General features: G+C 37.2%; 1 pseudogene; it reads right to left on the reverse strand.

The window, feature by feature from the left end:
* Positions 1 to 6,411: 6,411 nt before the first annotated feature.
* LOC116157582 (U6 spliceosomal RNA) lies at positions 6,412 to 6,511 on the reverse strand (annotated as a pseudogene).
* Positions 6,512 to 15,398: the final 8,887 nt, after the last annotated feature.

Here is a 15,398-nt window from a genome sequence, read left to right on the forward strand (position 1 = left end):
TGAACTGTCAAACTGCGTTACGTGGAAGGCCTGCTGGGTTTGAATTCTGCAGCTCAGGTGAAAATAAATTTACAGTTTAAAACTCTTCCCCCCTCATCAGCATCCCACCCATTAATAGTGGTAGCACATATGTAAGACTCTCAAAATTAAAAGAAATTAAGTGTTGAATTAGCTACTCATTTTTTACTCTCTGGTTTTATTCCTTATTCCAACCATTTTGACTACTCATTTGCAAAGGGTGCTTTATATCAAGGACCCCAGGAACACCAATTGGCATCAAATAGGCTGTGACACCATTACAGGCTTAGTTACAGAAAAGTGGCGCTAATCTTGTCCATTATCAGGCAACAAGCACCAGCTCAATAATACAAGATTCCTCCAACTCACACCATGTAGCAAATGCTTTTGTTTTCGTTCATATTCAGGGAAAATGAATGTGTACTTCTCTCTCCTCTTGGTTGTTTTTAGCCCTATTTGAATTGTTCCATAAAGAACTCTAAGAAACTGTTGCATCATTTATAAAGCTCTCCTCCTGTGCTAAATAGATCCGAGAGTGGACTGCAAGATGCCAAACTCAGGTTAATCCTGCAGACTTCGGTAAACTTTGTCATAAAGCATTCTACAGGACTCAGGGTAGCAAACTAGAAGAGTGGGATCCGGGAAGATGCAGGGCAAGGGTCCTGAAACACATGTGGCCGGAGAGCTCCCTAGGGCTCTGGAATCGGGTTGCCTGGGCTTTAACCTCCCAAGTATTAGTTACGCAACTGTTTCATAATGAGAAATATATATCTGGTCTTCGTCCCCAGGTCCTGGCACTAAGCTCCTCAAACCTGGAATTTCGAGAGCTCAAAGAGTACCTTTGCCATTCCCAAGGAGAGCCCTTTGAGTTTATGTTAACGAGGAGATCTAGGGTGAGGCCCCCAGATAACTTGAGGACAGGGCTGCTCAGCAGAAAGGCCAGGTGATCAGAAGGCTGGAACTTTCAGACCCACTGATTGGCATGGGGAAAGAGAGAGGTAGGGAGCTGCAGATGAAGCTCTATAAAACCTCTTGAACAAGATTTGATGAGCTTCCAGGTTGGTGAACATATGGAGGTGCTGGGAGAGTGGTACCCTCGGAGATGGTGTGAAGGCGCCACACCCCTATTCCCTTACCTTGCCCTACACATCTCTTCCGGCTGACTGTTCCTGAGTTAAACCCTTTTTTGACAGACTAATAATCTAGTAAGTAAAATGTTCCTCTGAGTTTCATGAGAAGCTCTAGCAAATCAATCCAATCCAAGGAGAGGGTTGTGGGGACCTCTGATCTATAGTCAGTGGGTCAGAAGCACAGGTGTCCAGGCAGACCTGAGACTGGCATCTGAAGTTGGGGGAGGGCAGTCTTAACCTGTGGTATCTGGTGCCATTTCCAGGTAGATAGTGTTAGAATTGAGTTAACTGCTTGGTGGAGTTGGGGAAAACACACATATTGGAGATATCTTAGGGAAACTGTTCAAACTCTTCTGTCCTAATCTGTAAAATGGGGATATAATCATAGGCTTATTTTAAGGTTCAAAGACAATATGTACAAATAAAATAATCTTAGCACAATGTCTGGTTTATAGTGGGCTCTGTTATGTTGTTGTTATGATTAGAAGGAAGATACATAATATTTGAAAAGTTATGTATTCCACCTTATCACATGGGTCAATAACATGTGAAACAAATTCCCTATGAATGCCAGTGACTTCTAAGACACCTTCCTTTTTTTACCTTCCTCACCCCACCCTTCCTCCACCAAAGTCCCTCTAGCCCCCAACCTGTTCCACATCCACCTGTTTAAGGCATTTTCCAGCCATCTCATTTCAGAGACATTCTGCAGAGAGAGGCAAATGAGAGCAATTTGTGACACGAGATACTGCATGTGCAAAAGACACGTAATTAGTGTCAAAATGGATGCATTTGCTTTTTCAAGTCTATTTGTCCTATGATTTCAAATGAATCAAGCTGCTATATCTCTCTCAACAGCTTCATACTACTCCATAATGAATTAAATGGCTCCTTTGAAAAAAAAGTGTAAGCTTTATGAATAAAATGCATTTTCAAATGTTGGGATAAGAAGGACTTAAAAAGACTCTTATGTCTAGCGCCCTTTCGCTTAAAGATCTTCTCCAAACTCAGAATCTTTGAAAGAAAAGCATTCTCCAAGAAAAAAAAAAACAACTTTTTTCCCCTATCTTTCCAATCGGTATAATTACCAGTAGTGGGGAGGGGGGTAGAAAAAAGCTACAGTATTCAGCAAAGCAGAATAGGGCTCTGAATTTCTCTACCCCTCCTTAGTACTCTGACGTCCTAAGCATGCAATCAAGGCCCCAAATCTTTTTCAAAGACATCTCATAAGAGAGGAAAGAATGCTCTACTCAAAGCTCTAAAATGTTTAGATTCTGCTATTCAGTTCCTCTATTTCTATCCTCTTTGTTTTTCTTCTCTGAATATGTTTGGTATTGCAATAACATGTGTACCTTCTGAGTTCATTCTCTTAACTCTACCTTTGAAACAAGCTTGTTCCTCCAAGTTTCTGGTTAACTTTAGTTTTTACTAATATCCTCATAGATTTGAAGAAAAAAAAAAGAAACAAAGAATTTTTGAGCCTGACTAACAGCAGTCTATGGAAAAGGCATAAAAATTCATTAGCACTTTTGGAAGACCAGCTCTATGGATGATTGAAGGAGAGAGTGTTAATAAATAACTCAATCAAAAGTAGTTTGAGATTTCAAGTAAAGAGTCTGCCCTGGTCCATCTAGAAATATGCACATCCAGATTATATTTAAGCCCAGTTTCTAGTAATGGTGCATGCTTCCTTTGTGTGATGGGAGGAAGTTAAAATCAGCAACAGATTTATGGAACTAATCTTTTCCTACTTGAACAAGCAAAAAAATAAATAAAGGAAAGGATGTGTCAGATTCCATCCAATGGTCCATGGGGTCAAGTTTACCTCATCATTGTCACTTGCATTATGAAAAGTAATGTCACTGTAAATACTATAAACTAGGCTCACAGGGAAGGGTTCAGGATTTAATCCTGGTTCCCTTGTATTCTTCCAACCATAAGGGCTGTTTCTTCATTGTGAAATAAGGCAATGTTAATCATCTTAACAAGCACATGAGGATAAATGAGATTAAATTTATATACCAAGTTAAACTAAATAAATCCAACATGGTATAAAGTGACAGCTATATTAAAGGAAAAAAATAAAACAATTTCATTTATTTTCTCAGAGGAAGCCCCAGGCTTCACCACAGTGACTTCTAGCTATTGTTAGTTCTAAGTAAAGGCACAAAGTAGTCTTCGTAGTGAAAAAGTCTTTCATTTAATCTGCATTCTCCAACCCTAGAACTCCTCTGGGATAATTTTTCTGTCCTTCAGGTATTTGTGTCTAGAGTTGGCCACGATGACGATTTGAACAATAAACCCTGGTCGTTGCTATCAGAAACTACTATCTGAGTGCCCAGCTGCACACAGAAATGGGCTAATGGCAATATCACACAAACCCGATGGATGTTTATACTCTAGAGGGCAAATGCTGAAGTGACGTGAAGGCATGTAACTGAAAATAAACATAGGTGGAAAAAATAGCTAGTGAGAGCCATTCCTTCTCACACCTTGCATAATCATCAAGTTAGTCATTTTATTAAAAATTCCTATTCACTAATCACTTTGGTAATTTTATCTCAGAGCACAAATTGCCAATATCAGAATCATCAGTATTATAGATATAATTGCATAAATTTGGGTACATCTATTGATGCAATATTATTGTGTGAAAATTACTACTGAGGGCTTATAATCACACAGGAATATGTTTTTGCTGAAATGAAAAGAAACAGAGAACAACTGTTTTCCATGGTTTGATTACATCTGTATAAAACCAAGCAACCAAGCAGCAAATATAGATAAAATGTTGGAATAAAATACATCAAAATGCCAACTGTATCAGTTTGGTTTGGTAACAGTAAGATTTTTTTCCCTCTCCTTTCTAGTTTTCCCAAATTTACTAATATTCTGTAATAAGTATGTTCTTTCATGCTGAGAAAACACATATGCAAGTTTTTTGTTAATTAGTTAAAAAAGAGAGAGAGACCTTATTTTACACTTTTGAATCACCATAGAAGGGTCTAAACCTACAATTAATGTTACATGTCATTTAGGGACAGAGGTAAGTACACAACTTTGTAAAGAAGAAGGCCACTAGCATACAAGTTCAGTCTCCATCACTGATGCTCCTATTCAGTTCTTTTTCATCAGCAACCCTTTTCTAGTACCAGAATACTGGTTTTAAGTATCACTCCACCTCCCAGATAATACTGTCTATTTTTATTTATTGTTTAGGTGTATTTGTTGTTGCTATTTCAGTATAAGCATCAATCAGCCAATTACCAAAATGTCCTTCATTGTGCTATTTGGGAAAATGAGTGACTTTCCACTTAACAAAACTTATTTTTCAGAAATACATTGTCTTTACATAAATTCATTCCCCATTTCCTCATTTTTTCCCATTCCTCAGGATATTTTCATTCTCTGCTTGACATGTCTTAAGGTGCGTTGACTGAAATTAGACTGGTATTCCAGATGAAAGTGTATCATTATTTGATATAACATCAACTTAATATTTCCATATTATTTTCTCCCTTTTTTAATGCACCCTGAGGTCCCATATGCCTTCCTAACTGTCTCTGTGTGATGAGAAGACTTCTTTGCATTGTCCGTGATGACTCCTAATTCATTTAAACATCACGCACTGTTTTAATCATATCTGTTTTCACAGATAGCACATCTTTTTATAAGCTGTACTATCCCTTTGCTAACTTAGCTTTTCTTTCATGTGAAATGCTCTAGGTCAGATCAGTAATACAGTATTCAAAGATACAATGATAAAAAGTAATGTTAGCTCAGTGGCAAAACAATGATGTTTCAAACATAGTGTTAATCATTTCTACAAATACAGGAGAATTACCATTAAAAGATTTCATACGGGTGACTATTGAAATATTTAACACTTATAAAAGAGATATATGTGCTTCTCTTGTTTTTTATAAATGTCTTTGCCATTTTACTAATTAACCAAAGATATCTTTGTTTAGACAAATTTTGTCTCCATCACAGCCCATGCTCTTTCTGCATTACTTTTTCCTGCAGTAAAATTAAAGCACTCGGTTTTACACATTAATCATCCTCTAGGAAACAGATTGCAATATTGTGAATACAAAAGATGAGACAGGAAGATGGGACTGTTGGGCTCTCATCCCGGATCTGCCCCCCAGCATGTGCGGCGCTCCTGGAAATGGGCTGCTTGTTCCTCTGCCTCAGTGAACTTGTTCAAAGAATGGATGGAGCGATTTTAACTACTTTACAAGATGCTGTAATTTTTGTGGTTTTAAAAAAATATGATTCCCAATTCAATTATTTTTCCTCAGCCTACATTTGAGTGTTCCTGATCACATCTTTATATACCTTCCTAAAATTACGACCGGTGAGAATGTGCCTGCACGCCCGGTCTCCGACTTCATTTTTGTGGCTGAACTTCACTGTTAAAGGTTTTCTCGTCCTTTCCAAACAGCCTCCGTTTTCAAAGCATGTGCTTACTGCAAAATTGCAAGAAGGCATCACCCCCTCCCGCCCAATACTCAGACTTTTCATGATCCCAAAGCCTTTCCTTTCAAATCTAATCAATATTTCTTTGGAGTGAAATATCACTTTGTCAATTATTTGAAGCAATAGTTTAATTCCATGTTAGGTTTGCCCTTCTAGCAGGCCTCTCATCTACTCAGATGAAATGTACTCAGGACATAAAAATCAGAATTTATAGTCATGGTCTTGGTAAAAATGAAGCATAATTAGTGGAATAAACATGATATAAATATATATACATATATTAGATTTATATTGCATCCTTCTTTCAAATAGTTACTCTGTTCCCCTTGAATCATCCCAGTTGCATACTAATTTAGCTCCTGGCTGAAAAAGATGGCGACTTATTTTCATATGAAGAGATAAAACAAAAAAGAGATTGGATACATGGATAGAAACATGAGTAGCACACCGTAGGTACCTTAGAAGTATTGTTGTCTCGCTGATTTTATTCTGCAGATTGAGCATTCATTACGTACTAAGCACTATGCAGGAGCTGGGGCTACAAGAATGAACTTCTGTTTTGAAAAAGTCTCTTCTAGCACAGAGCTTACAATAAACAGGAAATATGAATTAGCCTGAATGCTATGCACTGACATTTTTTGTAGGACAAAAATGGCCATTATCTACAATTTCATGTGGTTCAACCTAAATAATATGTCAGATGGTGATAAGCGACATGGAGAACAATAAAGCTGGGGTAAAAGAGAAAGTGAGTCTATGTAGGTTATTACTCTCTAAAAAAAAAAGTATGGAACACTTCATGAATTTTCATGTCATCCTTGCTCAGGCCAAGCTAATCTCTGTTTCGTTCCAACGTTAGTCTATGTGCTGCCAAAGTGAACATAGGATATTTTAAATAGGGTAGTTGGGGAAGGAGGGGACCTTAAAAGCAAGATGATGTGGATCTTGCTCTGGAAATCTCTGGAAAGAGCAGTCACAGCATGGGGAACAACAAAAACAAAATCCTGGAGCAGGACTAGATTTAGGCACTGAGAACCAGCACAGGCGTCAGTATGGCCAGGGCAGGGTGGACAAGGAGCAAGAGCGTCGACGGTGAGGCCAGCAGGGGAGAGCAGGGGCTTGGAGGCAGCAAGGTCATGTAGGGACTTGCGGTCACAGTAAGGAATCTGATGTTACTCTGAGAAGATCGGAAGGTTTTGGAGGGCTTCGAGCAGAGAAGTAACATGAGGCAATCTGCTTTTTAATAGGACTATCCTAGTTGTGGGGTCAAGGACAATATCAAATGGCAGAGAGAAGGGCACGAGTGGGGGGTGCATTTTAGGAGGCCACAACATGGAGCTTGTTGGTGACTTTGACAAGGTCCAGGGTGTCCTCGTAGGGAAGGCAAGGTGGAAAACAAGATTGCTGTGGGAAAGGAGGTCAAGGAACTTAGAGGATGCAATTTTAGAAGAATCATCTATGTGACTAATACATGGAAGAGTTATTCAATCCACATAGAGATTTTACTCATCCACCAATTGTGAGTCCAGTGCTGTGTCCAATATGAGGGCTCATATAGAATAAAAAAACAACAAACACATCAAAAAACACTTTCACTTCTGTAAGGGTCACATTTTAAAGTTGTATCTGCTCCACAGAAAGATGCAGCATGTTTATGGGCTTGCTTATTCCATTGCAAAGTATAGGATTCCTGGTATACTTTGTTCAGAGCAAAGAACATGTGTTTCTGAAAACTGACACATAAATGAGGTAATTTAAATGTCTGGGAAGGCTCATTAAACAAAATCTGACCTAATCACTTAAAGTGAACATCACCCTATTTATAAATGTGGGTTTTTATGTATTGAGTATTTTTATAAATGCATTGATGTTGCATGTAAAGTAAGAGTGAAAAATAACACATAGACCAACCCAGTTTGGTAGTACTGCCAATATTCAAACAAAAAAGCCTTTGACCCCAGCTTTGTTACTGAGCACTCCAGTCTATCCATCTAGAGTCTAGACCCAGCTGTGCAGTACTTTCTAACCTACTGACTCTCAGGTATCTTTGAGTCACTTTGAGAATCTGATCAAAATTTTAGACTGCTTCCTTACAAGAGGAAAACAAGTCTCCAGGTACACAATATTATTCATATAATTTCAGGAAGTTCAAGGACCCTGTGAAGCCCACCTACAAAGTATCCTCCTCGATCAACCTGGAAAGCGATCATAGACAGAACTGTAAAAAAAAAAAAAAAAAGCTTTTGTATTTTTACCGATATTAGGCACAGTTCTTTTTACAAAAAGTTAACCTCTTTTGTGAAAAAATAAATAAATGAATATAATATATAAGCACAAGAAGTTTTATGACTATCTCTTTGGTATCAAAATCAAATCAACAAAAATGATGTTGATCAGTTATTTTCATGGATCCTAAGTGCTGTGAAGCATACAAAGAAATATATGGTACGGTTTTGAGTGTCAAAACCATACTAGACTATATATGATAGTTTTATACTATGAAAGGGAATATAAGATGCACACACGTGAAATTCATCTGAAAATACATGGGCCCAAGTAAAGATTCCAGAAGTTGCTTCTGGAAAGAAGAGATGCCACAACATTGACGATAAATTTGTTGTCAAAATAAGAGCTCAAATATTAAGAACCACTGAGGCAATGGCCTTTTACGTTACAATAGTGAAGAATTTCTGAGAGAAATCAGCCTGGAGCTGGGCCTTGTAGAAGGAGGTGAAATAAATGAAATCAACATGTAGAAAGGATGTCTCCGAGACAGAGATGGCTGGCTTCCTGTTGGTCTGAAATTTGACATATTTGGCAAGTTCTCCATCAAAATGCACCCGGCCTGTCATTAGAGAGTGAAACAGGCCAAACAGTGTGCAAAATCTCAGCAGAGCAGATGAGCAAATTCAAATTAATGCAGAAGCTCAAGTACTAGAAAGTCTCCTCCAGGAAAGTTGCTTCCCTGGTTCCCAGTCAGTGGTTAGGAATAGTCAACTGTCAGCCTTGTTCAAAATACCCACTGTTATCATATTCTCATTATTATTTATCCGTGAGCACTTTACAGTTTGCAAAGGTGTTTCACATACATTGCTTCTTTCTTGCAGTTAATAGCATTTGTACTAACCTTTTATTAAGCAACATCTGGGAGATAAACAATGAAGAAAATGGATGCAATTATTTGATCTATGTAAAATCTCACCCAATTAAAAAAAAGTCATTAAAAATTCACCCAGATTGACACAATTCACACCAAAAGAGTCATACAGCAAGGACCTTTGTTCCTGTCCCTGTAATATCCATGTTAGGTCAAGTTTCATGAGTCGAAGAGAAGAGGAACATACTTTTCCTCTAAATAACTAAAAAAGAGAAAAGTATCATATTCTTCTGAATTTTGTAAGTTTTTAAAACAAATGTTTTGCTTGTGTTTGTTCCTTTTAACAAATTCTCCAAATTAAATAAAGCTGTCAAAATTGGAAATATCCAAAGTATTTGATTAATAGGTTTTCTGGTTAACTTGGATAGAGTAAATTGAAGGTAATCTAATGTTTTTTCATAATTGGCAACCTTCAAAGGTATTCTGATCATTGGTGATCTGGGGCAGCAGGGAGAGGACAGGACTGATTTGAACTTGAACAACCTCAGCACAAGGTGGGAAAGGCCGGTGTTGAAAAACAAATCCACTTAATTAACAGTTTTGGTAAGTTAGGATCCAGATTATTAGCTTTTAAATAAAATAAGAACCTAAAACCTCACACTTAAATTATTTTAACTATCTTTCACCTTCTAGACTTGGCCTTGCTAGCCTTCACACTTTATGTCTTTAGAATATGCATTTAATAAAAACGAACTTATTTACAAAACAGAAACAGACTCACAGACACAGAAAACAAACTTATGGTTACCGGGGGGGAAGAGGGTGGGAAGGGATAAGTTGGGAGTTTCAGATTTGCAGATACTAACTACTATATATAAAATAGATAAACAATAAGTTCATACTGTATAGCACAGGGAACTATATTCAATATCTTGTAGTAACTTATGGTGAAAAAGAATATGAAAATTAATATATATGTATGCTTATGCATGACTGAAGCATTATGCTGTACACCAGAAATTCACACAACATTGTATACTGACTACATGTCAATAAAAAATATATATACAAAGGACACTGAGACCCTGATGGCAGGGCAGGAGCTGCAGGTTTGGACTTTGGCACCTTCCTTGGACAGTCTGCATCCAGAGCCTGGCAGTGTCACTATGCGATGTGACTGTGGGCAGGAGTCAGAGCTCACAGGCTTCCCTGCAGTTTGTAGGGTGAGGGATTGTAATAAACCCCACAGACCTGTAAACGGAAAACTCGTCCCACGCACAAAAAAAGAATATACATTTTTAAAGTTGAGAATTTGCTATATCTTGGAAATAGGTAACAAAGATCTGACATATTGAGCAAAGGTATCTTTTCTGAATACTCAAAATGTTCTATTACCAAGGACTTCTGCAACTGTATAGAGTAAGCCTCAAGGAGCCTGAAATGATGGGACATTCCCACCTACAGGCCCCATCAGACCACAGGAAACCCTGAGATCCTGAGACATCTTCTGACTTCTGAAAGGCCAAAGTATAATCAAATTTTGTTTCAGTTTTAGGGGAAGTTAATTTGGCTCTGATTGTTAGCGAATTAACCATCTACAAATTATATATGGAATATACATATGAACTTTTGGTTAAACAAAGCATTTTATTTTATAATCATTCCAAATGACAGAGTTTACTGTAACATTTATTCAGAATTTTAATCATTAACACCAAATTCTCCTTTCTGCAGCTATCTACCACAGGGTAGTTGAAAAAAAAAATTCCCTTTCACCATGTACTTGCTTGGAAGTAAAAGATTTAGGAAGAAAACCTAAGTAAACCTAAAACCAAGGAAAAAAGCACACGGTATCCAATTTCATCCAATACATAGTGATTAAAATCTCCAAACTACATGTACAGTTTTACTGACTGAATTGAGCCAGAAGTAAAATAAAGCAAGCAAAAGTTTTTTTTTTTTTTATACATAGTTAAAAAAAATTATGGATAATCATAAGCTCTGCTCCACCAGGAAAAAATAACAAGATTTAAAATTGTTGTAATAAGGCAGTGGTTAAGAACACAACTACATGATGCTAATTATCATAGTTATACCATTAGCCAATGTAAATTACTACACTTATTAAAGGGACAAAAATGGCTCCGTGCTTAGAAGATACAGATAAGTTATAGTAAGGCTTATAGGCTGAGAGTAAAATTATGCCTCTTTTGCAATAAAAATAATGGTTTTAAATAGAAAATAATAAATAACATGAGTGGACATGCAAGTGTATAATAATTACTTTAACTTTTATAGAGGGCAGGACCTCAGTTTTATTATCAGTAGTGTATCATATGCACTTCAGCTCTGTACAACTGTAGCCTTCTTTAGTTAAAGCAAATGTTTGGTGTGTCATTATGGGTTTAATTCCTACAAGGGCACATTCTTTTTTTTTCCCCCTTTTGCACCAATGAAGAAAGAATCCAAATAATTTTCAAGAACCTTTGATCCAATTGTTATTTTAAATTGATATAATCTTCTGCCCAATCCCATCAAAGCTCAGAAGATACTCTTGACATCTTCTCCACACAATCAATGAATTACCAACACCTGTGTATTCTATTTCCTAAATGCTTCTCAAATCTGTTCTCTTCTGTCCATCTCCACTACCAATATCCCAGTCCACGTCACCCTCATTTCTTACCTGAACTTCTCAGGAGGCTTTAAACTGGCCTCTCTTCTTATACCCTACTCGGGACCAGTCAGAGCACTCCTAAACAATCAAGGCTCTCCGAAGCTTCTTGCTGCTCCAGGGAGAACTTCCAAAACCCTTCACATTGACCTCTAAGCCCTGCAGAATCTTGGCCCAACTCACTCTGGCTTTATTACAGTCCAACTTTGCTATTCATATTCCAACTTTTCCCACCTTTTTTTCTGATCCTTCAATGTTCTCTTCTCCTTCCTGCCCTAAGGTTTTCCCTCTTCAGTGTTTTCAATCACATACTCAGCTTGACAGTCACTTTCTTAGAAAAGTGCATCTTGCTATCCACCTACATGGGATCAAATCCTATGTGTGCCATATACCCAGATGCTGTATAATTACCGGAATTCTAGTTCTCTGTTTCTATGTCCATTGCTCCTGCCTTCCTTCCCTACATGCCCCTCCCCTCAAAAACGCACTGTTTTTGAGTGGTCTTGTTTTCTACTGAATGGAGGTCTTGTTTTCTACTGAATCTCTAGCCCCTCAAACAAGCCATGTTACATAATAAAAGTGCCCACTGAACAGTTGAATAGCCCCACTTCTGGGGGAAAAAGATGTTCTATAGTTTTGGTGCTGGGATCCAAGGATGGCCCCACTGAAGAATAAACCAGCGCCAAAAGCGGCAGGAATGAAACCATCTCCTCTGGAAGGAACTTGCCCTTGTTTAGCTCAAACATCTTATTTAGAATACCGGTAAGTTGGGAGTACAAAAGCTACTGGACATGTTCACAATGTTGTAGGGACATTCTCATAAAACAATTTTGATGAAAACACTTTCTAAACTAGAAAGAGCTATATTATACAAATGTAAGCTATTCATGGGAGATGTGTGTATATGTGTGTATAAATGTTGATTTGAAGATGTATTTAGATAAAATTATAAATATTTATATTTCCCCAACTGTGCTGTGATTTTCCTAAGGGTAGCAATTGCATCTTCTTTCAGTGAAGTAGAAGTTATCTTTGTTTTTTAAAGCTGGAACAAGTACTGTCTTCTTTTCTAGATTTTACCCAGTAATGGGTACACAATGGTTGCCGACAAATACTTCATGAATGAGGAGTTCAATGGTCTTTAATAATCAAGGAACAAAAGTTATGCATGGTGACAGGCTCTGTAAGGAATTGCTAATAAGCAAATTACACACAGCTTCTCCTGGGAAAGCTTGTGCATCACTCGGTACTTGCATTCAAACACATTCACAGATAGTGGTGGCGGGTCTGTTAAATACTCGTGATTTATATAAGACTTGAGGGGAAGGGGCTTATCTCTGTATTTTCCTTACAAAGGAGCCAGTCAAGGAGCAATTTTTTCCTTGCTGATCGGGATTAAAATTTACAGATTTAGCAACAGAAATACGACAAAATTATCTAGCCACTTATTTCAGAATGAATTCTTAAATTTACTGCTTTTAAGATCCAAAACTGAAAAAAAAAATTTTTCTTGCATACAATCAAAAAATTAGGTATGTTAATATAAACGCTGAAAAAAAATAACAGAGAAGGAAAATTAAAAACAATATAAACCACTGTAATAAAAATAGTATGGTACTGGCATAGGAATAGTCAAAAACATTAGTGGAACACATTAGAGGAAACAGAAAAAGTCAACAGCAAGAATTTAATATACAGAAAGATGAGATTTCAATCAAGTAAAGAAAGGATAATTTATTAAAACGTAACAATGATACCAGTGGTTATCTCTCTGACAGAAAAACCTCACAAACTAAAATTTTTTGCTTAAAAATTTAAATGTAAACCTAAACCAATAAAAATTTTAGAAGAAACTCCAGGAGACTGAATTTCCAACCCAGAGATGAAAGCAAAGAGAGATATATCTGAACATGTAAAAAGTACTACATTTTGTAGGACAAATGATTCAACAAACAAAATTTATTGGCAGATAATATAGCAAGGATGATTCTGCAATCCAAATGATATAAAAATTTTTAAATCTAGAATCCACAAGCAGCTTTTCAGATTGATAACAAAAAGATGTACCACCCACGCTGATGCACCTTGAAAACATTATGCTACATGAAAGAAGCCAGACACGAAGGTCACATACTGCATGATTCCATTTATAGGAAATATCCAGAATAGGTAAATCCACAGAGACAGAAAGCAGCTTGGTGGTTGCCAGAGGCTGGAGGTGGAGGAAAGAAATGTGGAATAATTGCTTAATAGGTATGGGGTTTTCCTTTGGGGCAATAAAAATATTTCAGAACTAGATAGAGAAGTGGTCATGCAACACTGTGAATGTACTAAATGCCAATGAATTGTTTGTTTTAAAATGGCATTTTTATGTTACGTGAATTTCACCTCAATTAAAAAATATTATCCAATAGAGGTACAAACCATTTGAATAGCCATTTCACATAAGAGTACATTCTAATGCCCAATAAACTTATTAAAAGATGTTCAGCCTCCCTAGCAGACAGGAAAATGTAAATTCCATGAGACAGTTTATGTCCATCAGATTAGAAAAAAATTAAACAAAGAAGTAGCACCTACTTTTGGTGAGGATTCAGAAAAATGGTTACATTTAATAACCAGCTGCTGGAAATGTCAGTTGTTAAAGAACTTTCTGAAAGTAACCTAGACAGATCTATAAAAATTAAAAATTGTATATACCCTAGTCCCAGGAATCCTATTCCTGGGAATCAATCTCAAAAATAAGCGCATCAGTAGGTAATAGGTATTTTACAGAAACACAAAGAATTGGAAACAAAGAAAATGCCTTTAATAGGGAAATGGTTGAAGATTAACTGAACTGGAGGGAGGTTTTTCCCTGAGTGTCAAGTGACAACATGCAGAGAAGTCTATACAGTGTGATCCCATTTTTTAAAGCAAAGGAAATATCTATGTTTATATACAAACTCAGAGAAAGTCATGGCACATACACACAGGTAATTACCATTAGTGACAGAGGAGGGAAGTGGGGTACAGATGGTCCCAGGAAAAGAAGGGGAGAGGGAGACACAAAGAGGGAGAAAAAAAAAAACTTTCTTATTATTTTTAGACTCTCTTTAAGCAAGTATAAAATAAAAACCTAACCTTTCAACAATAAAGGCCCTGAAACAAGGAGACTCCCAGCTCCATCTGAGTGGAACAAGCCCAATCGGGGACACCTGCAAAGGCTCCCAGTCTATCAGAACGCCTCCCTTGGCCACAGTGATGAAGGATGTAAGGGTTATACCCTGTCTTTGGTGTCAGAAGCCACTGTACATCTAGTGTATTTAAATGAGGGCACCTTCCCTTATTAGCAATAGGACTTTGGGCAAGTTATTTAAATTACCTAACCCAAAGTTTCTTCATTTAAACATCTATACAGCTGGAATAATAGTACCTATCTGATATGGCTGTTGTGAGAATTAAGTGAGACAGGGCATGTAAAAGTCTTATCACAGTGCCTGGCCTTAGTGAGCTCTCGGTAAAGGGAAGCCAGTAGAAGTGAAGCAAGATCCCCAAACAATAGAAAACTCCAAACCCAACACTCTCCCCATTCCCTGTGCTGGCCTTCTGCTACTGAAATGTGAAGAGGCTTTCCTAATAAAAAATCCACAAAATAGGTATAGGCACTCTTTCTGCTATGCATGAACAAGTATTAAAATATTTCTCCCTAGAAAAATACAATAGAATTATATTCTCAATAATTCCAGAATGAGAGCATTTTTCAAGTTTTGTGTCTCCTTTTCTCAAGTAAGAGTCTCCCCTCCTATAAAACAGATGTAATAATAGTAATCGATATCACTGCTCTAAACCAGTGGAGACTTACATCTCACTAAGAGTAAGAGTCCTGATGACAGCTTTTAAGACTAGTCCTACAGACTTGGGCTCATTACCTTTCTAACCTCATATGTGACTAGTCCCTCTCAGTCGAATATTTTTGCTTCAGCCACACTCCCCGCCTCGTTATTCTGAAATATAT

The sequence above is a fragment of the Camelus dromedarius genome, chromosome 15 (assembly GCF_036321535.1).
Source record: "Camelus dromedarius isolate mCamDro1 chromosome 15, mCamDro1.pat, whole genome shotgun sequence".
NCBI classification, from domain to species: domain Eukaryota; kingdom Metazoa; phylum Chordata; class Mammalia; order Artiodactyla; family Camelidae; genus Camelus; species Camelus dromedarius.